General features: G+C 39.8%; 1 protein-coding gene across 2 annotated transcripts in view; it reads left to right on the top strand.

Annotated features, from left to right (window-relative positions):
* Positions 1-424: 424 nt before the first annotated feature.
* LOC121886754 (vasorin-like) overlaps positions 425-22130 on the top strand; it is a 38267-nt gene continuing 16561 nt past the window's right edge. The window contains exon 1 of one of the 2 annotated variants that reach the window (XM_042396998.1): positions 425-812. The gene's annotated coding sequence lies outside the window, so the exon portion shown is untranslated. The remainder of the gene's footprint in view (positions 813-22130) is intronic. The other variant, XM_042397005.1, reaches the window with a different exon arrangement.

The following is a 22130-nucleotide window of genomic DNA, read 5'->3' as shown; positions in this document are numbered from 1 at the left end:
CAGATCTAGAAAGATTGATATTACTGTAATCTTATATTCATCAGGCGGTCTGAGACACATCTCAAAATAAATGCTCTTCTGTCTGTTCAATGTGTAAATAGCTGTTTGCATATTAAGCTCCAAACATTCAGGTGTGAAAACTTCTTAAGTGTCCTTAACAATTCCAATCAAATCCGTCTCAGCAATACAGATTGCCACACAATTTGTAAAAAGACAAATAAATTATCCAACCCATTTAAAGTGATAGAAATATTTAAAAACTGATAGTCTCATTTAAATTAATTAAAATATGATGGTAAATTGCATTTATCCAAAAATGTGTTTAATCTGCAGACATGCATATTTCACATATCTGAGGTGATGTGTTGAGGTGAAAATCTATATAAATCATATACTCACATCACTGAAGTGTAGGATAAACCGTCCCTGCTGCTGAGGATATAGTTTGCAGGTGCAGTCAGCCTCGGGGACGCGCACGGCTGCGCGTTCAGGCTTTGCACGGTACCTCCCACTTCTCCAGCTTGTTTAAGTGCTGGCCTCCTCCGCTTCAATGAGCGCTATTGTTGAACAGACTGTGCGCCCCTGAACGTTGCCGGAGCCGGGTCTCCAATTCTGACAGACGGAGCGGAGCCAGTGCGCTGCGGCGATACACCTTTTGGTTTAAACTCCTTGTGGACGCTAACTCTGCTGCAAACTTTTAGAACAGTTTTTTGGGGAGAGTTTGCATTGAGACACGCCGACAAAAGTGGATAAAACATTTGAGCAAAAGCTGCTCGAGCGCATTCCCGCGGACTTTGGATTACTTTACCAAGGTAAGCTTCTCCTGCGCTTCTTTCCTACTGACTTTAACTGTGAGAAGGTGCATTTTCTGCACGATGGGGATGATTTAATAGATGAAATCTCTTTCGACTCCCAAATTGAGACTAATGCGATTTCATTGCTTCTTATATTACAGAAACCATAAGATGCTGTGTGATATCGATTAGAAGCACGAAGTTAATCAGTTATCCTGTAAACTTTGACGCTCTAAGAGGCTCCGATAATTGATCCAGCCTCTCACTGCTTTACTGCTTTTACTCTGCCGGCTTCACACGTTAAAGATTCCCTCGCGGTCGGTGACTTTGTCAGTGTATCCTTGCATTCCTCTCCCGGCGCAAGGGTCACTATCTCGGGTCAGGATCTGCCGGCCAGACGCGCTCAGAGGGACGCACGGAGAGGAGAGACACAGAGAGGAGTGTTTTCCAGCAGAGATATGTGGAAACAGGATTAGCGCCTTATCGTTGTCGCTGCTTCAGACCGTGTTTGTGTCGAATGTATCAGATTAGAGGTCGTTATCTGCGCCTCCATGGTTTATCTCACTTTTTGCTGTTTGTTTTCACTTCAGAGAGGATACTCTAATCTTTATGATTGGCTGCTGATCCTCAGTGACAAATCAAGATATTCCCACTGGGACAAACAGGCTTGTAGTGGTTACTTTATTGTATATGCATATAGTGTTACCTGTCCAAGTGCGCTTATATAGGCAGTCTTTACGTGTGCATACAGGTGTTATTTATGGAATAGATTGTATATATTGTGTGTTCTGTTTTATTCTTGCTATATTTTAACCCAAATAGTCCATAATATTGCAAGAGTTGCCTACTGTTCATCTGGTTGTGATTGATGCTGAAAGGATTAGTCAATTAATCGGTTAGTCTATCAGAAGATTCATTGACAACTACTTTAATCATCGATTCAGTCATTTGTCAAAGAAAAATGCCAACATTCATCCTTTAAAATGTAAGAAATTGTTGCTTTCCTTTGTTTTGTATCATTGTAAATTAAATACTTTTGGGTTTTGGACTGATGGTCTGACAAAATAGGCAATGTGGGGGTGTTGCTTTGGCATTTTTCACTATTTTTTGGTATTTTAAAGTATAAATCTGAACAATAATGGAGAGATTAATGAAGAGATACAGTAGATTCCTTTTTTTTTCCCCAATTATGGATATAAAGAGAAAATAAAATCGTCTTTAAGATCACATCACATTTTTAAACACACATTTGATCAGTATCCATGTCCAGACTTTAAATAGACCTGCACGTCATGGTGATTCATTGGAAATGCATGAGCAACATGTTAGGCAAAGTGTTTTGCTCATGCTTCTCGAGTTGTTCAGAGTGGAACTGCAACAGTAAGCCGATTGTACAACGTCGGTACACAGAAAATTATAGTTGACACCAAATTTGATAACCACTCGACAATTTAATGAGAATGAATGCCAAACATTTACTGCTTCCAGCTTCTCAAATATGAGGAGTTCTTGCTTTTATGTGTTTTATATCATTGTAAATTAAAGAATTTAGAGTTTTCGAGAGCTGGTTGGACAAAACGAGGAATTTGAAGATGTCACTTTGAGCTCTGAGAAACTGTGATGGGCATTTTTCAGAATAATAATCAAGAGATCGTTAATTAAAACAATCACAGTTGCAGCTCTATGTGATCTTTGCATGCTCATGTGCAATCCTCGCTCATCCTTGTTTTCACATCATAAAACATGTAAAAAAAATAAGAAGATCTTTGTAATCTTAATCCATGTCTAAACTTCATATAAACCTGCACGTCACGGTCATACACGGGTAATGCATGAGCAACATGTTAGGGAGAGTTTGTAATGCATGGATGTTCAAAGAAATCATGAAATAAATCTAGACAGCGATATGCTGACCGTGACCTGCTGTCTTTACCTTACATAGCAACTTGCTGACTTCACTGTCTGTGGGCTCTACGAGGAGTCGGAGCACAATACAGGCTTTCCACATCAATATAGGTTGACTAGCTGGAAGGAACACAGTGTGGAGTATGGGTATGGGAAAAGCAAAGAAAGGTGGAGACAGAGGGATGGACAGAGGTACGTACAGGAGAGAGGGAGAGCAAAGCAAACATTCCTGACTCGGTGTCTCAGCAATTTAATTAAGGTTTTTGTGAGATGCTGCAGCAAGCACCTCGAGGTGAAGGCTTAACCCCTTAACTCCGACCTCCCCCCCAGTTTCCAGCTTGGACTAATCCCAAGGGTCAGCTAATAAGTGTTCGGGTCATGCCACCATGACAACTAAATAGAGGGGAACCCGGAGGAAAGCTCCCCAATCAGGGAGTTAATAACCCCATGAAGGAAGTTAAGAGGTACAAGGTGAAGGGGATTGAGTCGTGGATTGGGTAGTGTGTGTGTATGTGTGTGTGTGTGTGTGTGTAGATGAGATTTCGGTTGTTATCAGCCACACTAACTAAAAGCCCCTCCTCTTAGTGGGATTTAAGTGTGCCCTGTGGTGCTCTGATGTTAACACACACACACACACACCCTCCCTTCAGGTCAGATGTCGGTCACTGTACCACTGGCTGCGTCGATTTTTATAGGCAAATAAAATAAATGACACAACTGGCTGTTATGAAGTCCCACCTCCTGAAACACGTTGCTATTTTTAAACTTTAATTACATTTAAAGCACCGATGCACTGCCTGCAAAGTTTTTTCTTAGCTTCTCGGGGACATAAACAGTCTTCCTGCTGTTGCCGTCTTGGCCGTTTTTGCCATTCTGTTCCTGTTCTCCGCATCCACTGTGTTTGACATGTGCAGATGTGACATTTTTACCACAGCGGAGAGGCTTGTTTCTAAGCCTCACCCTTCTGCTCTCTTGTTCTGGTGTGTGTTCGATCTGTTTTCCATCTTGGGTTTCTGCTCTTGGTCTAATATTTTTTCTGGATTTCTCTTTTATGTGGAACAGAGTGTCACACTGACTCTAGCTCAGTTTTTTTCAATACCCGACCCTAACGCTATAGACAGATCGTTGATATCAGACAATCCTGCAAAACCCCTCATTACATACTTACATTTTTTAATGTCCAATGCCAAAGTTTTAACATATTTAACATAACAGCTGCAGTATGATTAATGTTAGGCAATTAAAATGCTTTAGGTTAAGGTTAGGGAAAGGTTGTGCTTCTTCTTAAAGGGTCTGATGTCTTTGTCTCTGCTGCATGAAAGTCAGACATGCCATACACCCATCAACCACGCCGAACTCCACTCCCTTACTGTCTGCTTCAATAGAGGGCACACTACTTCCTGCATTGGTGCTAAATGTTAGCACTGGATGTAAATCGCGTGCTGCAGAATCATCTAATATCATCTAAAATTTTGGCTAAAGAAAAAGCAAATCTCAATATTTCCATTAACTGGTTAAGTAAATATTTTAAAGAGCGTGCAATAATAAAAGAACAACATGCAGAAGCAGATATATTAGCAACATTATTTAAAGCCACTGTGTGCAAGATTACAAAGTTTCTCTAGTGGTAGTAACACGAATGACACCGTTGAAGACTGAAATGCACTAATCGGTAATTTGAATGATGTTATGATCACGTAGAACACAGTGAGTTTCTATCACTGCTCCGTGTTTCCTGTTTCTCATCAATATACCAACTTTTCAACCTCATCTTTCAGAATCGTTATCAGTTTTTCAAGCACAAAATCAAAATGCACATACAGTTAAAAAAGAAAATCTTGAATCTCCCTCCTCTTGCCGTTCTGCAGATGTATAGGTGGGGTGGGCCGAGCAGCTTGTCTGCTCATTTTGAAACGTTTAAGGGAGCAGGGGCCATGCAGATGGAGCGGACGTCCAGCATCAAGCCTGTGATTGCTGATAAATGATTCTGCTCAGTACAGTAATTACACTGCTCAGGGCTAATTTCCCTCTCATGAACAATCCGCGACCTGGAGCTTGGCAGCCATACTGAAACCATTCACAGTAACAAGCTATCTTGATGATGTATGTTGATGTTGTTTCAACTGGTTTGCTTCACTTTTGTGTAACTATTTGGCAGATGCATTTCGCCAAATTATCCAGTACTATAAATATAAAACAACTAACCCTGTAGGTGTGTAATTAATTATTGATTTATCATTGCTGAGTCTCTTGATGAGCGAAAAATTGACAGTTAACCGGAGACATCGTTGATTTGCTTGTTTTGTCCGTCCAACAGTCAAAAACCCACAGACATACAATTAACAATAATATAAAACTGAGAAAAGCAGTAAATACTTATGCTAGAGAAGCTGTCACCAGATGATGCATTTTTGCTTGATAAATAACATAAATTACTAATTTATTGATCATCAAAATTCAGGAAATAGTCCTTTTAACACAACAGGTGTCATTTATGCTCAATTGATTATCTTTTAATTGTTGAAATTAAAGATACTGCATATCTGCACAAAATATTGCCAGTTGGCAACTTACTGTAGGCCTACATTGCCTTTAAATATTAGTCCAACCCAAAACAGTTTGAGTTATTGGTCTTGGACGCTCTTTTCTACTGTGGCCCCGCTTTCTGATAAGCTTCTGTGCTCATACATTAAAATCTTGCCAAATGCAACTTTAAGATTTCTGAATGTACTATTATTTAAATGATGGCAGTTTGCTAAATTTGGTTTCTGTTTTCAGTGACATAAAAAGGCTCACATTACGTCTTTACAAGCTTTCTGACACCAGAGGAATTCTTGACTCAAACCTACAACAGGCTGAGACTTAACATGCTCACCAGAGGGGAACCTCTACTTTCCTAGAACTCGACCCTCCACCCCCTGGAGGGTTTAGGGGTTGCTACTCCTTTACTAACCTGTGAAGCGTGTCCCTAAGTACCTTCCCCCCTCATCCTCACACTGTGTTGTATAAACACAGTGGTTCAGTAAGAAGGTAAAGAGCGTGACACATATAGACTCCTTGTAACATTCCTCTGTTGGTACCAGGAGGCACCAGGAGGGAAGGATGCCCCTAACAGCAGATCTGTGGTCAGATTATTTAAAGGCGACATATCATGCACATTTACAGATCTATATTTTTTTATCTTGGGCTCTACTAGAATATCTTTGCATGATTTTCAGTTAAAAAAAACTCTTTATTTATCTTATACTGGCCCTTTATGCAGCCCCTCAGTTCAACCTCTGTCTGAAACAGGCTGTTTTAGCTCATGTCTCTGTAAGGCCCTCCTCCTGAGGAGCTCACTCTGTTCTGATTGGCCAGCTCTTGGAAGCGGCCCCTTCAACAGACTTCCGCCAGATGCAGAGGCTACATCAACAAAACAATGAAACAAACTATAGTAGTAGGATTGCGCAACTTTTTCTCGTTCTTTACCCGGAATGTCAACCTCTCAAATACATCCATACATGTTCGAGCCAAAATCTGATCCGAAATATGAGAGTAGACAATGCAAACAGCACATGGAAAAACCTTAGCAATAACCTTGCAAACAAAGCATTGAGAGCAGGCTGAAGCCCTGACTTTTGACTCGCAGGGAGCATTTCTACATATGTTTACCTCAAGTTTTGGAACTTTGACCATGTTTAGCACAGATATCCGACATCATAAGAGTATATGAATAACAGAAAATCACAAAAAGCATGATATGTCCCGTTTAATGCAGAAATAACAGGCTGAGATTATAACAATGATTAACCTTTTGATAACCTGATATCAGCATCTCCCCCAGTTCATATAACATAAAGTGTTACGACACGTACACATCTTGGGCAGAACATATATTTAGACCAGTTGTGGTGTGTTGGTTTCATCTTAAAACACGTGATATGGAGTGAGCACCAGTTTTGAGGAGATACTGATCGCAGGGCAGGCAGTATGTATAAAGAAAAGCGGTTGCATGCTTGTAGAAAAATGCAAAATGCTCTTTAAATGCAGAGTAAGAGCCCATGTTTCAACAAAGTTTCTTTAAAGAAGACTTAGTTTGCATTGAGAATACTGTCTTAGCCTTGCTAGCTGCATTGTTCTAGGGACGGCAATGTCGGGTGATCACTTTGGTCCAGACTGAAATATCTCGACAACTACCCAGTGGGTTGCCATTAAATTATGTACAGACATTCATGGTCCCCAGAGGATGAAACCAAATGACTTTGGTGATCTGACTTTTCCTGTAGCGCCACCATGAGGTGGTTTTGAGTGAAACAGCTATTGTAGAGATTGCCATGAAATACACACTTTCATGTACATCTCAGGATGAATTGTAATAACTTTGGTGTAGAGCTACAATGAAAAAAAGGCCAAGCTTCGTAAATGTGAATATTTGTTTAGTCTTGTATGATAGTTAACTAAATATGTTTGGGTTTCGCCCCGATAAAAGACATTTTAGGACATCATCTCTGGCTTTGAGAAACAGTGACCAACATTTTTCACAATTTTCTGACATTTTATAGACCAAACAACTAATCAAAAAAATGATTGACAGAGTAATTGGTAATGAAAATAATTGTTAGTTTCAGCTCTACTTTGGTAACTTATCATTTAGTGCCCTCATCCGGTCAAAAATGAAGTTTTTCCAATTCTTTGGTTTATGACTAAATACTTGCAAAACTAATGACACCCATGAGCCTCAGTTGTACTTTCTCTTACTTCACCATTTAGCTAAAAGCACAGCTGTGCTTAAGACCAACCTCACAGAGCCGCAAGCATGGCTATATAGACTCTTTGTCTTGTTAAAGTATTTTTTGGGCATTTTCTGCCTTTATTATAGAGTCAACAGTACAGAAAGATGACAGGAAAAGAGAGGAGAAAGAAATGGGGAAAGACATGCAACAAAGGTACTTAGCCAAACTCGAACTGGGACATTGTGATTCATAGTGAATGCCTTAAACCTCTAGGTCACAAGGGCGCCGCAGAAATGCTTTTGCATTTTGTCCGACATGTTGAATTTATCAACCTCGTGTTTCATTTCATTCTTTTGGGAACATCTGCCTTTTTGTGCCTCAGATCTCCAAATCCAACATAATTTACTCGTTTTTTGTTTCTTTTTAAACAGCAAACTGTTTGTAGAGAATCTATAACATGAAAATGATTGAATTTAACAAATTTTGAAACACAGCATTAAATACATTTTTCTTTACTGCGTGAGAACCCAGAGAAGCAAAGACCGTACTGTATATACAGAAAGCTTTTATATTCTGACTTGACACCTAATCTGTCTGAAGCCTTTAAGATAACACATCCCTCCCCCTCCATCCAGCGACAACAGCCATACCACTACCTGAGGGTGAGGGGCAGTGTGTGTGCGTGCATGTGTGTGTGTTTGTGTGTGTGGTAGATCAGGGGAACCCCACCTTCCAGCTCCCTTTTTCTGAGCCCCTCTCTTTTTTCTGAGGGCACATAGTCTGGCTGTACACACACACACACACACACACACACACACACACACACACACACACACACACACACATCCTTTCATCCCCATTCAACAGCCCTCATTCCTCTACACGCACACACACTCACACACACACACACATACAATCAAGTTGGAGGTAGACAGTGGCCTGGGGGCTGCAGGGCCTCACTAAGCACTTCAAAGGGCTGAGGTCTGGACCTGTGATGTTCTGAGCAACTTGAAGGCACAACAGGTGAGGAGAGAAGCTCTTTGACAAACAGAAGGTAACCGGTAGTGTTGGTTACCATGAACGCGTGTGCTGAAGTCCACGCTCGTGTGTAATGGATCGTCTTTGTCAGGACGTGTGAAAGATTATTAAAGCAGAGTCGCCTCAGGTGTAAAATTTTGGGGAATGTGTCTGCTTATGTACGTCTGCATTTAGGTGCACATGTAGTATCATGTATCATTTACACTCCTTTTGTCGTACAGTTGACATGCAAACCCGGCTTTTGTGCAACAACAAGTCTGTGTTTGCCTGTTTGTGCCATTCATAAGTTTTTGCCTTTTTCATTCGTTTTTACTCTTTAAAACTATTTTCCAGTGATGTTAATGTGAGTAAACCTAAAGTGACAACAAGACATTAATAAGGAAAAATCAATCAAAAGACATCTAGATTAAAAAGGTTCAAATGTTTTTACACTTCTAGGTTACATATAACTGTTCATTCGACTGCATTAAATGTCTCTATTTCAACATGCAGTTAGAACCTAAAATGCTGTTGAAACAATTTGTAATATGGACACTTTACTTTTCATCTAAATTAGCCTGGTTTCAACCTAGACGTCTAGACATCTTTTGACCTGCAAATGATTTATTGACATGAATTCATTCACAAACTCAACAATAATAGGATGGGAATGCATGTGTATTTTAGAGGGGGTGTGTGATTTCTTGGCATGGGCCTTGAGAAAAGACTGAAACAAAATGAAAGATTTGGGAGTAGCTGTAGGAGAAGGGGGACTTGCACTGAAAGGATAAAAGTTGTGGGAGTAACTTTAGCAAACGAGGGAAATGTACCAGACTGAGAACAGATGAATGTAGAATAAACTAAAGCTGAGGAGAAATATTAGGTGTGTGTGAGGAGCGTTCCTGGTTCAACAACTTCATTTGTTTCTCGCAAAAACTGCAGATTTTGATCTGCGACTTGTTTGAACATTTTACACAAAGACATGTTATGGAGTACTGGCAGGAGACTCTCTCAGCATGTCAAACAACATCATGATAAATTGTCACATTATACCTCAATAATGCTAAATGTAAAGATAACATTTTATCTCATGTTGGCTTACTTGTAATGTGTTTGTCCTGATTGATGAACTATGCTACTGGACTGTGGGCGGCTTGCTTGGTTGGTTTGCTGGTCCAGTCCAGTGTAAGAGCTTAAACCGGTTTGATTTTATGCGAACTGGCATTTGTCATTATGAGACGTCCAAGCGTCTCACACAGAGGCTCCGACACTGACAGGGCCGGCTGCTGCTGTCCACACAGCTGGACGCCAAAGACGAGCTGGAGGAGCCAGGCTGACTCAGGCTAACGGCGTATATCTCACTGATAACCTGGATAAACCTGCTTATAAGTCTGCTTACAGCTTCCAGCAGACTGAGAGTAGTTTGTGTTTTGAAAACAACCTTTGGATATAAAGGGATGTGACAGATCGTTTTACCAGCCTGCATGGCGGCTAGCAGCTAGTTACCATGGCTAGCATTATTAGCATAGCATAGCTGTGCCGTTCTGTGTGTAGCTGTGGTGCTGTTAACACCGTGACTACACACAGCACTCTAGCACAAGAAGAAAAGTTAAGTTGAATGGTTATTGTGAGAAATAAAAACACGTTGCGTCACTCAGTTGTCCTGATTGTGGTGCTGCTACACTCTCATTCATGGGCTCTCATTATGTTCCGCTCCAGAGCTGTTGAGTCACGTTCGACACCTAGTGGTTAAATTCGGTATTACCGGTCCGATCCGGTATTTGGCTTAATATCAAACCAGTTCGAAAATTTTTATATTGGCCCAACCCCAAGCTCCAGTTATGTCTTTGGTTTTTATAGCTTTTGTCAGATTGATTTTGGGCTTCTGGCAATTTATTGAAAAATGTCAGAGTTGTAAATTCATGTTTGATTTATAGTCTAATATTTGGACGAGTAGCAATGGAAGGTCATAAAGATGGATGAGATTACTGAAATGAAAGAATTTCTTTCACAGGAAGCTGCGACTGCTGAGAAAGCATCACCAAAAGCAAATAAAACAACCATTATAGGGTTTTGAGTGTTTAATTTTTCTCTTTCGATTGTCAAAGGATGAAATTAAACTGGATCATTGATTGTAGAGTCTTAAATTTATTAGTAGATATTTGCGCTGCAATGAGTAGTTGATTAATTGATTAGTCAGTTGACAGAAAATTAGTGGTTAACCATTCTGATAATTGAATGATAGTTTTAGTCATTTGTAGGCCTGCAGTTAATGATTATTTTCATTATAGATTAATGTGCTGATTGTTTTCTTGATTAAAAGATGAAACGTTTATAAAATGTCATAAAATTCTGAACACTGTTTGCCAAAGCCCTTGGTGCAATGTCAAATGTCTTCTGTTGTTCCAACCACCAGTCCACAACCCAAAGATATTCGAGTTATGTCAGAAAACAGTGGAAAACGCCGCTATAATTTCTTAGAGCTCATAGTGACATCTTCAGTGTCTTCTTTTATTTTATCAACAGTCGAAAATCCAGAAACAAGTCCATAAAAAGATATTCAGTTTACGATCATGTACTGTATGACACAATAAAACTTGATATCTTCACTTTTTGGAAACTGCAGTTGCTGATTGCAGCTTCTCAAATGTGAAGATATGAAGCTTTTATGTGTCATACGTGATAGTAAATGGAAAATCTTTGGGTTTTTGACGGTTGATATTTTAGGACATTTTATAAACAAAACGATGGAGAAAATCATTTGAAGATTAATTGGTAATGAAAACAATTGCATGTTAGTCTAAAGGGAGTTGTGTTACAGTACAAATATATCAACAAAACTTTAAGTCAGCTGCAGTGGGAAATCACGACCTTGACTCTCATGTGATTAGTGCTGCAGGAGTGGCCCTATGCTCAACAAATTCATCGAGAAAAATTTGGGTTGAAGGTTGATTTGGCCCTGAGTCAGATGCTCAGTATTTGTGCAAAACAGGAAATATCACTCCTGTATCTGTAAATAACAGCCTGAAGTCAATTTACAGCATACTTGGGTGCTGCAGTGTGTACGCCCAGTCTTGCCATACTCAGTTGAGTTGTAATAACCAGCAATGTAAAGTCTCAAGATCAAAGACACTGGCTGGTCGACATAAGTGCAGTGAAAGACACATATTCCTCTTAATATATGTAAAATACATATATATATGTGTGTGTGTCTTTGTGTAAAAAAAGCAAACAGTGAGATACTGATTTTAACAAAGCATACAGGTACAGTACTGTACATTTGCACACATTAATTCTTGCACAGTTTCTGCTCTCACTGTCACACACACATTCACACATACATGCACACACAATCACAGAGTCCTTCTTGGAGGCCTTGCTGCAGCTGGCAGGGGATTAAGAGGTCAGAAGTCAAAGGGGGGACCAGTCAACCCAGAGACTGCAACAAGAAACTGACGAAGCAGAAGAAAGAAAGACTGAGAGAGATACACAGAGAGAGAGAGAGAGAGAGTGCTGAATCAGACTCAAACTCCTCCAGATAATCCAAATAAGAAGAAATCTACCCCACTGAGCGAGTACCTCACAGCGGAGCGCGTTTTGTGGTTCATTATGTTTCCACTTGGCTCGAAGCCGACCATATGATGATGCTTGGACCACCACAGAAAGACAAACAGATCAAACTAGCACGTTGAGGCTTGTGCAAGATTTTCAAGTGTTACTCACTTGTTTATCAAAATGGGAGCAGATTTCAACAGTTGTTTTTCCTCTAAATGTCAGAGATCTTGAAAGGCTCGTGGCATTTTTTTTGCTTTGTCAGATGGTTTTGGATGTATTCAGTTCATGTCATAAGAATAACTTGTCATGGTGTCTAAACTCTAGTTGGCAAATTTCTTAACACACAATACTGTACATTTTAATATTTTTCTGGAGCCTCACAACATCTGTCTGAACTGTCACAATTATGAGCCAACTGCTGAAATCTAAAAACAATCTACAATAAACCATGGAGGGGAAAAAAAGAAAAAAAAATCAAAGGGACAGGCTAAATGATCCCCATAATTTAAAGTATCCAAATAAAACTACTGTGGAAGTGAGAGTGTTTCTGTATATTAAACAGATTTGTGTCTGGCTGCTGTTTAAAAAGGCAAAGGCAGGGCAGAGTTATGTATTTTACTGTTTGTGGGTGACTTTGCAATGTTTGGGTTGCTGTAAATCAGGAACACAAATATTAAAATGTGCAGAAAGCTGAGAACAGAGCAAACAACATCCACAAAAAACTGTCAACTTCAAACAGTTGTGTATGTTTAGTATGAAAACTTTAAAGTTGTTGTTTTGGGCTGTCAAAGCTCACATTATTTTCTCATCATTCATTGCACTTTTGCAGGGTAAAGAGCTCTTCTGCATAATCTGAGCTTTTTAAGAATAAGAGAAACAGCTCTTAGTTTGGTCATGTTCTTAGAAGAGTGTAACATTTAGGGTAAAAACTGAAAAAGATGGGAAAATCAGGTTTTTCTGGGAAAAATATGGCTAGTACAATTCATAACCAAGCCTCTTTTTGAATGATTGCAGCCCCAGATGAAGCATCAGCCTAAATTACTTTGCACTTGACTCTGCACTTTACACATCCTCTGTCCACTAAACCCAGCATAGCAAACTGGCTGTGGGCGAGCCAGTGGTATTTTTAATTTGGACATCTTGTTCACAGATGAGAACCGAAAGCCACTTCAAAGAGATGGCAAGCGGATCAAAAGTTATGCTGCGGCAGCTTTTAATGCACACTGGCGGGGAGAGTAATGAATAGTGGAGGTGTGTGTTGCTTGTGCATGAGTATGAGTGTGTGTGTGTATCAAATAAAGACAGAAAACAAAGACAGCAGGAACACAAGATAATTAAAAAACCAAAGTAAACAGAGTTAAACTACTGACAGGTGCGTTTCAGCAAAAAGGAAGTGCTCCAGCGCCGTGATTCCGTCTTTTAACTTCTTGTCTACACTAGAAGTGAGGATATGTCACCTCGTGGAAATTGACATCTGCTGCTTGTGATCACCTTGCGTCAACATTGTTGGCACATTTCTTCCACACAGCACCTGGATCAGCCACTCATGTTACCATTACAACAGTCATGGTGACTGGTCAGCATGTGTTAGTATTTGTGTTTTATTATGTGATCATAAGTGTGGCCGTGTTAATCGATATTTCTTTATCCAAAAACGCACCGTGCAAAGTGGAGTCTCATTTGGTTAGTTACACTATTACACACAGTCTCCCACAGCATCGGCTTTTTATTGTGTAACTAATAATTCCGACTTATATTATCAAAAAAATGTTCCAAAACCATCTGGTTTAGTGATTAGTTTGTGAAGAATGCAAAGAATGGTAACAACCTAAAATCATATAATATAATATATATAATATTAGATCATATATGATACGTTAGCATCACAGCTCTTGAAGTTCTTTACCACAGAAACAGCTACAGCAACACAAGAACTAGTTGAGTTAGGATCAGAACTGTGACTTTACTTGTATTTACTATAGTTCGCAATAGTGATCGGAAGGTAAGAGACAAAACCCGGAAATGGAACAGACAAGTAAGTGCATAAGGAGGGTGACTTCTTTTATAATTTTATGCCTTCATAGTAAAGCTATACATAGTTGTTGCTAGTGTGGTCAGTTACCAAGGAGTTAGCAACAAGCTAGCAACTGTTTTTCATTGTTTCAGCATACTTTGCCTACTCTTTGCTAATAGCTGCTGTATAAATGCAGTTGCAACTTGTCAGGTCACAACCAATCAAATGGACCGCTTGGTCTTAATAAGGCCTACAGTTTTATTGTGAGTTTGGATTGAGATACATGCTTCAGTTATTGTGAGTCAAACAAAGTTTGTTTTATCTGTGACATTCCTTAAACATAAAGGTAATTGTTCCTGCTCTGTTAACTTGTGTGCATGAATAATCAATTTTAGAGAACAAACCAAGTAATTTGTGGGTACAATTTGTTAATTAGAGGGTACACTAGTAAAAACTATACTCTGATACCTGCCAGGCTCTGTTTTATAGTTCTGTAGAGGAGAGACAGTTTTTTTCAGTGTGTCACGTGTAATGTATCACTACATTAGCGATGGCCGCTAGCTAAAACAAGACACTCCATAAACACAGACAGCCCAATACAAGTCCAAGACAAGCAGTCAGCAGGTCAGTCAGCTGGAGAGACGTTGCTCTGTGCATCTGAAGCCAAAACTCTCCAGACTGTTTAGAGTTAGTCGTGCACTGGAACAGATGGGACGCATTAGACAAATTGAGGTAGCAAAGATTGATGAGGCAATTTCACAGCCTTATAGCAGAAAATGAACCTAATATATCTGTGTTGGGTTTGATTGGGTTGTTGGTCAGTTCAGAGACTTCTGGCTTTCACTAAACTCCCCGCTCATTAAATTTTGACTGCTGCCATTATTCAAAGGGATGGAGTTCGTGTGTGTACGTTTGTGTGTGTGTGAGTGCTAAAGGTTTAAGGGAGGGAAACAACCAAGTTTGTTGCAATTTGTACAATTTGCCAAATGATAAAGTGAAAATGACCAAACACATAAATAACTTTACCTATTGTTTTCTACGGTTTTCTTCATATAATTTTCTCTGCCTCCTTAGCGTGTGTCACAACCTGGCAAGAGCAGAGAAAACTTTTTAGATGGAGTGTATTCTGTCAGCTGAACAACACGTCAGGATTGGCACACAAGACAGCTTAGTCAGCAAACTGCAGTGGACATGGAGTAAAAACTGTGTTAGGTCTTTGTTTTAACCATCTCTGTGGCTCACCACGCTCTTGCACAATGCGTTTTTAGTAAATGTACAGAATGTTCTTACCAAACCCTCAGAGAGGCAACACCATTATGCACAGAGTTTAAATGGAGTGGAAACCACATGGACTCAGGCTACAAGAACTCGATCAGACCCACTTTGGGATTCACTTTTTAATGATGCATAGATGATATGAACTCCCCTCCATATTATGTATGTTATGTGGACTCCAGCGCTAAAAGGAACTTTATATCAACTGCATATTTTCTCAATTTGTACACAGTGAAATAGAATAAAGAGCAACACAGTATAAAGATGAATCAGGCTTAAGAATAAGAAATTAAATGAAAGTATTAAAATGACAGTATTAGTGAATTTATTAGGAAAAATAACTCAGTTGGATATTGAGGAGTGCAACCTTTTTGCTTTTCAGTGATGTGACTAATTTGTGGGTAATGTGGATACAGCTGCACTTCTGTGTATGCATACCTGTGTGTTTACTCCCCATTAGCTGCGGTCAAAGCTAATGTGAGAAAATCGGTTCTCACTTATCTCGAGTTCTATCTCTTACCAGATTCACACTTGTGATTAACATGGCTGAAATACACATACCCGTGTATGGTTGTCCTGTTTGTTGTTCAGCTGAGCCTCAGTATGTTCTTCAACTAGTTAAAAGTCACATATCTTCCCATGAAATTGAAATAACCTGATATTATCTTTAAAAGGAATCTGAAAGAAGCATGGCAACACTTTCACTGACCCGTTTCAACTGCTTTGAAACTGTTTAAAGTTAAGGAAATACTTAAAAAACATTGAAGTTGTACCCGACTGCCTTTTTATGGGGTAAAAAATACAAAAAACAAAAAATAAATTGGCAACATTCTGGTGGCTATAATAGGTTTTTCATGTTCCTGTCACTCTGACCCTCTCTCCTGTAACTCTTGAGTACTTCAATGAACATTGTAAAACAAAATAACCCAAAATATATTAAAACAAGACTAGGTCAAAACCTGGTATATGGCTAGTAGCCTAGTATATGATCGTGTATGAAACACTAGAGGGCTTTTAATCATAAATGACGGCTACAGGAAGAGACAACATGTTGCGACCAAGTCCCCAGGAAGTGCGCCAGGCTTTGACTGAAGCCAATTTGACACAGAGCCTTTATCAATACCAAGTGCTTGCTAGTTTGGATTTGACAAGTTCGACTCAGGAGTACAAACCACCGAGGACAGGAGGACGCAGTACGATCACTCTGCGATTGGAACGGCAGCGTACTTGCTGGCAGCAGCAGCTCAGCTTCAACACAACTACCTTACTGTACTGTAACAAAATAATCTCAACTCAAAGCTCCACTAGCACTTTTTTCTCACACAATATAATAACCTCATTTACAGAGAGATGCAGTAAATTATGTTACTCAGTCTGTAATGTAGCTATAATAAAAATCCAAACTGTTATGACGCTTAATAAAATAAAACGAAATCTAATATAGACTGATCTGTTTTAGTACATTTTTATTCATGGAAATGTGGTGTTACCTGTGCATATAGAGCCCCAGAGGCAGCGTTGTAGTTCTGTCCAGTAAAAACATGAAGCTTCACTTCACATTCAAACTAATGTAGTAGCTTCAATTGTTAGATTTCATCTGTGAGACCAACATTTATCTACCAAAAGGAATTATATCATATATCAAAATGCTACAAAGACATTAGAGCCAGCAGTAAATTACCAAAGAGCTGAACAAATCAGTTCTTCCTGGGATGACGACAGGCGTTGACCGTTGATCATTTCAGGAATCGGGCTGCTAGCAGCTGAGATGGCCGGCTGGTCTCATGCAGCCTGTGGATCTTCACATCTCGGAAAACGTCAGAGTAAATTTCCAAATAGGCGTTATTTGGAGAAACTGACCACATATTGGGAAACTACGTTCATACCTTAAAAAATATTAAAACTTAATAAAGTGACATATTAACATAGTAACAGTTCTACAGCGAAAATGACAACAGCTTAATTGCTCATCATTGCCGGTTGGTGCGAAATGCATTCTGGGATACTTTGGCGGTCTTCGGCTGACCCATGATGTTACTTCATTGCTCAGTCAGTGACAGACATTCGCGTTTATAGGGCTTGCCCCGAGGCTGCAGTTCAGCCAAAAAATAAAAAGCCATCTTTTACCCTGAACAGTAAAGTTTTTTAAAAAGGCAAGCATTATTTATGCTATCGGTGCAAAATCAAATAAGGTCACTTGTGGCTTCTGTGGGAGTCTGTGTGTGTGTGTTGGTGTTGTGTGTGCGTGTGTGTGCGTGTGTGTGCGTGTGTATACACTCCATCCTTCCACACAATCACAACAACATCATTTTTCTCCCCATCCCTCTCAAAACATCCCTACAAGCCTCTGGGCTCTTTTCATAGTCGTGTGTCAGCACCCGGTCTGCAGTGGAGCGTGTCGTCGCCGCTCCCTCACATTTCTCTTCCTCAGTTACGCCACACACATTGCAGTGAGGCTTGCTGTGTACTTGCAAACAAGCAAAATTGCAGGATTAAAATGAAGCATAGCATTGGACTTTGTCACAATCTGCTTTACTGAACCTTTTGAAGTGTAAAAAATTGCCACACACCTTGTTCGCAAACCCCCTGCAGCTACACTGTCATCTACTTCTGGTAAACGGTGTGACGTGACTGGTTGTGGTGTTCATATTTTTGGCTTGTATTGGTTACGCTGTACAGTCAAATTGTGTCTTACTGGTTTTTCCATGAACTCACAAGTTGATTCCTTCTAACATGAAACAGTAAAGTAAGAGAGAAAAAAAATAAGAAAGAAAAAATAATCTCAAAATTATGGGGCTGAAAAAACCATCCCACCTAAAAAGAAAACAAACACACGAGAAGCAAGACAGAGTGTTAACGTGACCTTTGACCCTGTTCATCTAAATCACTGGTAGGGTAACTTGAGAGCTTTTCCATCTAACACAGTACATTAGACTCACACTCACTTTACTTAGGAGTTTGAATAAGTTGTCTCTCATTTGAAGGGAATGTTTATAAGTTTGATATTTGTCTCTGATAGTGAAGGTAATGTCGTGTGTGTTGGAGTGTGTTTGCGGATGATACCATCAGTGACCTGAAACCAAGCTGCTTTGTTAGCTGTGGTAAATGTGTGGTCTCAGCATGAGGCTCCAATCACACCAACATTAAAAAAAGAGAATTTAACAACAAAATCAGTTAACAAAAAAGTTAATCTGCCAGATTTTTTTCTCTGCTTCAAGTTCAACTTTGGTGTAATTTTACACATAAATTGGCACCACTAAGCAATAGCATTGACAGTGCTGATCTTTGGGGAACAGACAGCTGGATATTTGCATTTTTAGATAGTTTTTTATGTGTGTAAGTGAATTGTTTATGTGTAATTTGCCTCAAATTGACCCATGAGGGATGAATAAATTATTTTGAATTGTACTGAATTGAGTCCAAATGGAGGAAGATATCGTAGCTTATTAGCTTTTTTGCACCATTTAGTTTTATTTAACCTCCTCCTCTGGAGTATGAACTGATCCACAACAAGAGGGATGGTTTATAGACAGTTATAAGGCAGGGGTCAACGCTATAAATGTCTTGAATAAACAGGGAACTTATTGACCCGTTAGCAGCCAAGCTAGAGAGCTTTTTATCCTTCCTCTACTCTTTACTGAATGAAAGATGCACAATCCAGAGTACAAAATGCCAGGACAGAGAAAATAGGAAGAATCTCAGGGAACTATCATGGCCGACTAGCGCTTCCATGTTCCTGGCTGTGTAGCGTGTTAGCGGTTAGCTCGCCAGCTAAAGTTAATTGCTACTTAGCCCTAAAAGTAGTCACAATGTCACCAAGTTTCTAGAACCACTTATTTAGCGAAAACATGCAGATCAATTTCCAATTTCGACCGTTCCGCTCTCTGATGTGATGTGGTCTTAAGATGTTGGGTTTTTTTTTGTCTGTGATGTTTTGCTTTTGTGAAAGCGTTAAGCTTTGCCTTTGGTGTACAAAATTAGGAAATGCTCTCCAATATCAAAATATTCCACTGTGAAAAATGGGTTTTCTGGAAATGACAAGTTGCTCAAATAACACAGGGTGAACTTTGTCCAAATGAAAATTGGTCCCATATTTTCCTTCTCTTGCAGACACAAAAGTGGTTCTCAGCAGAGTTACCCTCCCAGGACACAGTTTACGTGTCTGGAGCTGCTTTCATACTGTGAAAATAATGGCAGGGATCAGATCTGGTCTTGTAAACTTGATGGAGCAGACGGCCTGGTGTGGCTCTGAACTGCACCACAAAGAGTTAAAAATCAGATTTTCTGTTGCTGTGCAAAATGCAGCTTTTCTTTCTGGGTCACGAACCAGCCGAGGTCACTGGCTTTAACCGAGCCAAACAAACACACACACAGTTCATTTTGCACTAATTGATTCCCCTTCCAGCAGACACAAGAATGAATTTGTGTGTGTGTGTGTGTGTGTGTGTGTGTGTGTGTGTGTGTTTACTTTAAAGGATCTGTCAGGAGTTTAAGTAAATAGATAAGTGACAAAGTAACCCCTCCCCCGCCTTCTCCCCTCGCCCACACACACACACACATGCCAAAGCAACATTTCTACACACAGACATTAACTATGTGTGCGTCATATTAATAAAATGTTCTGCGTTCATAATTTTCTTGAGGTGAACTCATTTGCCAATTATAATCCAATTATTACTGTGTGTGTGTGTGTGTGTGTGTGCGTGCGCTAGAAGTTTATCTCAGCAGTAAATCCGTCCACACTCCCTGACCTAACACTGGGTTAATGAGGTGATCCAGCAGCAGGGGATGGTTTGTACAGGTCTTTCGGCCTGTTTCAGGTCATGTGTGTGTGTCTGTTGGTGTGTGTGCATAGTGTTCATGATGGGGAAAAGCTGTATATGCATAGGACGAATATGACCTGGAGAATTTGTCTGATTGTAAATAGCAGCACTGATTGTTGCTGATTTTCTGGTGCAAATCTGCCATGCCTGTAAATTTCCGGCACAAATTACTTAGTAGGCTTTGGTGAAGACAGAGGTCCCATGATAATACTGAGCCAGAGCTCCATCATGCAATTTATAGCTTCCTGCTGAAAAGAAGGCTGTAGTCAAGTCTGAAGAAAGTTCTGAGCACAGTTTAGCACAAACTTAAAGCACTGCTTTGCTCAAAAGGAAAGTGGTGAACTGTAATATAAATGCAATACTTATGGAATTCTTACACATTTGTATTGAGGTAATTGGTGGCCAAATTTTAATTTTTCAGTGCAAACATGTTTATCAACAGGCAGAGCTTGACAAGTACAATATAAAGTCTCCACATTGTCCTATTCCAACAAAAATATGGCTGAAAACATCCACCAAATGACCTGTAACATCACAACATAAGCCTTACTTGCATGGATAGTCACAAAGAAAATGTCAGCCTTATGTCTTAAAATTAAACGTTAGAAAAAACCAAAAACATTTATGCATACGTTAAAGGTTCAATGTGCAAAAATTGGCCACCTATGGCCACTATTACCGCTGAGGTACAAAGTGGCAATAAGAGACAGTACGGGCCAGACGGGACCAGGGCTAGCTGGTTAGCATGCTAACTTCAGTAGATATCTCTGCAACACAATACATACAGGTCTTTTACATAACGTCAAAACTGTTATTTTAGTTAATTTGGGATTTTTTTAACCTAAAATTCTGGCCAATTCTTACACATTGAACCTTTAAGGCTTCTCCAAAGACAGTCAAATAAATTTAAAAAAAGAGACGCCCATTACCAAACGGGACTGATTTAAGTCAAGTTCAAGTGGGACATTTGTCAGGCCCTTGCTCCCACTTTTCTGTAACAGTTAAGCCCCTGCTGTGAACAAGTGCTCCAATCATAACTTGAGTGAGTTCTGTCCACTTTAAACATGCTTGATGCTGTATGTAAGATACGTTGCAGATTGTGTCACTTGGGCTGATTAAATTTCAGCAATGTCTACCATCTGTACACTACAGTTTGTGTGTTCCATAGTTTATCTGTTGCTAATTCTTATTAAAACCTGCACTAATTGATTTTTTTGGCCACTTGGGGACAACCCAACAAGCTGTAAACGCAACATGTTATCACTTAATAAAGGTTACATGGCTAAAGTGTTAGCAAGCAGATGCCTATTAAAACATCAGACATACACAAAGAAATATTGGCATTCACGTAGTCATATTTGTGGCCAACTGATGAATGTAAGTCCAATATTCATTTTCCTTTCAGATCTTTTTTGGTCACTAGCAACTCCTGTGGGAAATCTTTAGCTGCTAAATGCTCCACTATGTCCACCCGCTAGTTGCTAACTTTATTTTTCTGAGCTGGTAGCATAAAGTCTATTTATTCAAATTTTTCTGTTGAACTACATTTAAGCTGTAGTGCTACAGTATCTGTCTAGACTTGTATAAAATTGAGGGGAAGTGTCAACCACCCCCACTCATACCCGACAGTCCAGACCATCCTGTAGCCTGCCAGAGGCCAGAGTTAGGTAACTGACAGCTGGGTTTAACAGGCATGAAGGGGCCCCCTGTTGGGTAAGAGTCCCACAGGTGATCATCAGTCACTAATCAGGCCTGGAGGTGGAAACAGGCATGGATGGATGAAGAGCAATGACTGAGTATTTCACTGAATACCACTTCTTGTGGATCCTTATTTTTACATTAAAAACAGGTGTATTCATGCCTTAATCCCTGTGTGCATCTGATCCAGGTGACCACCGGGACAGACAACCAAGTACAACAGCAATGATGGTAGGATGCAGTAAGAAAATGGAGAGAAGAGGGACGTTTATTGGATGGAAAACAAGGCCAATTAAAACCTCAGTGAACTTTTGCCTTTTCTAAATAGCATTTAATG

This window comes from Thunnus maccoyii, chromosome 2, assembly GCF_910596095.1.
Source record: "Thunnus maccoyii chromosome 2, fThuMac1.1, whole genome shotgun sequence".
Classification (NCBI taxonomy): Eukaryota; Metazoa; Chordata; class Actinopteri; order Scombriformes; family Scombridae; genus Thunnus; species Thunnus maccoyii.
Note: the sequence above shows the minus strand (reverse complement) of the source record. Positions and strands in the feature narration are given on the sequence as shown.